The 4,031-nt window shown below is 18.6% G+C and overlaps 1 non-coding gene across 1 annotated transcript; it reads right to left on the bottom strand.

Moving 5' to 3' along the window:
• Positions 1-2,359: 2,359 nt before the first annotated feature.
• EHI_134040 lies at positions 2,360-2,441 on the bottom strand. The gene has a single exon. It is a non-coding gene; the product is annotated as a tRNA-Leu (tRNA).
• Positions 2,442-4,031: the final 1,590 nt, after the last annotated feature.

The raw sequence follows: 4,031 nt of genomic DNA, 5'->3' as shown, positions 1-4,031 counted from the left end.
ACTATATCATCAAATTAAATGAATCAATAGTCAATTTATTATTTATTTGAATTAATTCATCATTCAAATTATTGTATAGAAATTGTAGAATAAATTCATTTCAATTCTATTAATTCATGATATGTTTATTTTTTTCTATAACCTTTCAGTTCATAATAACATATAATTGTATTAATTTGAAACATTGATAATATATGTAATAACAACTGTTATTAATCATTTTGTTTATTTTTAATTTATTCTTTTATTATTTTCATTTTCAAAATAGAGTGTTGATGGACTTTTATCAAGTAATAATATTATTTGCTTTATAACTAATGCATTTTCATTATCATTTTTGTATAATGTCATTTTAAACACTTAGCATCAAGTTCAAAAATTGTGTGATGAAATAACAATATTAAACATCAATTCTTTTGTATTTATTCATATTTAATTCATCATGATAATTGATGATAATTTATTTCACTCGTATTTTATTTAATTATTTAATTAATGAATAAAATGAAACAATAAAATGGTGTAATAATTATGAGAGGCAACGAAAAAAAGCAAATAATTGAAAAAGAAGAGAATGAATGATATAAAAGAATAAAAATAAAGTAAAAAGTAGATGAAGATGAAGAAAGAATAAAAGTAGAAAATAGAGAATATAAAAAGAAAGAAGATAAAGTGTAATAAAACAAAAGAGATGATAAAAGAAGAAAAGAATGAAAAATGGTGTATTTTTATTGTAAAAATTAGAAATATTCAATAAAAGTGTATAATTTAATGATGTAAAATAATTAATATTGTTTTATTGTTGAAAAATATTTTATTCGTTTTATGTTTATTATTTATGTGTATAATTCCATTATGATGTTTATTATATATTCAATCATATGTGTTATGCTATTATTATAACATATAATAAGTGATAAAATATAAATGAAAATGATATGAATATATGATATAGAATATAAAAACAAAAGAATAATAATAATAAATGATAAATAAAACGAGAAATGATAATCAATGATATAATAATAAAATCAAAATATAAAAGATAAATTTAATATTAATATAAATCAAAAGAGAATAAATATAAATTGAAAATAGATATAAATGATAATAATATAAAAGATGAATAAACAAATACATCTAAATAGAAAAGAATAACAATAAGAAAATTTAAAGAATATAAACATAAAAAACATAAAATAAGAATAATATAATAATATATAGATAATAAGAATAACACAATGATATAAATAATATAATCAGAGAAATAAATATATAAAAATACGATAGATAAATAACATATAAATAAAAGAATAACAAGAATAAAAATAAATATGATTCATCAAATCATCTACTTCATTAATATTTCATACAAAATGAATACAATTGAATATAAAATATAAACATAAATATTTACATATTCTGTATTTATCATACTTTTTATTTTTTTATTTTTATTTTAGGAGCAAAATATAATAAAGTGGAATATTCTATGGATGCGAATTATTTTGCATCTTTTTTCATTTTTGTAAAATATTTAGATGCATTTTTTCTTTGCTTATTTTCGTACCCATTATGAGACAATGAAATAATAACAAAAATGATGAAATTAATATTTTAATAATGAAGCAAGTTTATTTCAAATAACAATAAATGAAAATGACTCAATTTGGTAATGTTATACTAACTTCAATTATTAACTATTTATTATTATATGAGTGAAATATAAAAAGATAATAAAATGCATAATTTTATTAAAATATCATATTATTCAACATTCAATACATTCATTCAAGTACATTTCATTTTAATTATTCAATTCAATTAATTATCAATATCATTCATTTATAATAATGATGAAATAATTCAAAACAACCATAATAAATCAAAATGAATATAACTAAAAATCATGAATAAAACAACCAACAAATGAATAGATAATTAATCGTATAAAATCAAATAAATGAATAAATAAAATAAATAAAAATAACAGAATGAATAAATAGAAATAACAGATGAATATAACCAATTCAAAACTACAATATGTTTCATTACTATTCTTTTATGTTTATTTTGAATTATATGAATACGATGTTAAAAACACAATTAGTTGGTTATTCTCTTCATTTTTATTTTGACTTTCTTGTTTATTTCAATTTATATCTATTCATGTCATTTCTTTCATATATATGTCAATTATATTCATTAATTTTTATTCTTGTTTCAATTCTTGTTTCTTGTTATTAATCAATTATTTATTATTACATCATTTGACAATAAAATGAGTATTATCCATTTTCTATTATTTTAAATAAAAATAAAAATTTTTAGAATAACCTTCTAATTTTAATAAAAAAAATGCACGAAGTGGGGTTTGATCCCACGCATCTTTCGATATCCGCGCCTAAAGCGGACGCCTTAGACCACTCGGCCATTCGTGCTTCTCTTTATATTACTTTTTCTTCTCTTATTAGTCTTTTTCTTTTTTTAACTCTTTCTTATCCGTGTTGTGTCTTATTCCTTTGAACATTATGTTTTGATATTTTCTTTATCAACATATTATTTATAGTATATTCACTGTTTAACTCAATTTCTTTATTTCATAGTTTTTGTTCTTATTGTGATTTAAATGTGTTAATGTGTTTTATTTGTGTTTTGATAAATTGAAATTTGTTAAATAAAAAGATGAAATGAATAAGACATATCATTATTAAATTATGTATTTCATAGTTAATACAACAATCTGTGTTTATTAGACATATCATTGGATGACATATTACATTTTGTCATTGTTCTGAATATCAGTCAATTGTTCTTCTTATAAAGAATTACCCTCATTTATTTTTTTATAAAGTATAAACAAGTCATTAATTATTTATAAGAATATGTCTATGATAATAATCACCTTCAATAAATGTTAGTAAACTATGAAGTGTATTTCAATTGTTTTTTAGTTATTGTTTATTTTTTGTTTTTTCAAACTTTTTTTTTAAAAATTGTTTATCTTTTTGGTTGTTGTTCTTCTAAATAATACTAAATTTCATGTATTATTCATATACGTTTGAATGACTTTTTGATAGAATTTCAGTTTCATGTATGTTTACAATTATGTTTTGTTTCATTAATTGAATCTCATTCTTCATATAAAACATGGTTAATGATTCTAAAACTGTGTGAGTGTAACTCATTGATTATTTCATAATTTTCTTGATGTTTCATATTATTTTGTGTAATTAAAAATTATTTCAATTAAATATGATTGTTAAATGATTATTTTTTAATGATTCTATATATCATAATTCACATATGAAAGAATAAGAATAATACCATAAAGTCAATTTATATTTGAAAAGAAATAATAATTCTATTTTGTGTTACATTTTCCTTTTTAATTGTTAGTTCAATACAAAAGAAATTGTAAATAGATTTTATTTGTTGACTCTATATTGCTGAATTTCATTACTTTGATTATAAATAATACAAGTTGTTATTAAATATAATGAATATATAATAGACACTGAATATAAATAATTGTTAAATCATTTGTTTATAATTATTATATAATGATTAAAATAATTTACACTTAATATTAATTCACATACATTTATTCAATTTTTGTTCTATCATCTTTATCAAACGTATTTCAAATGCTTCATTCAGTCTTTAATCATTTGTTCAATCTAATCTTCTTTTATTATTGTTTTTATTACCCAATATTTTAAACTATTCTTAATATTTCTTTCATTCTTCTTTAACTATTCTTAATATTACCATTTAGAAGTGTATATCCATCAAAATGATATATGTTAATTGAATATTAGCTAATGTTAATGTCGTATAATTATAAAAAACAATTTAATATAATTGCTTGAGTATTGTTTTCACATTAAATTGTGCTAATGATGTAAATAATAATTCTAACTTTAACATTCAAATCGGTTAACTTCTATTGTTATTTTATTTAATTATTTATCATAATTTGTATATCTTACATTATTTCTTTTTCTTTTCATATGCTGAATGTGTCATTG

Source organism: Entamoeba histolytica, genomic scaffold (assembly GCF_000208925.1).
Source record: "Entamoeba histolytica HM-1:IMSS scf_1104750518363 genomic scaffold, whole genome shotgun sequence".
Lineage (NCBI taxonomy): Eukaryota > Evosea > Mastigamoebida > Endamoebidae > Entamoeba > Entamoeba histolytica.
Note: the sequence above shows the minus strand (reverse complement) of the source record. Positions and strands in the feature narration are given on the sequence as shown.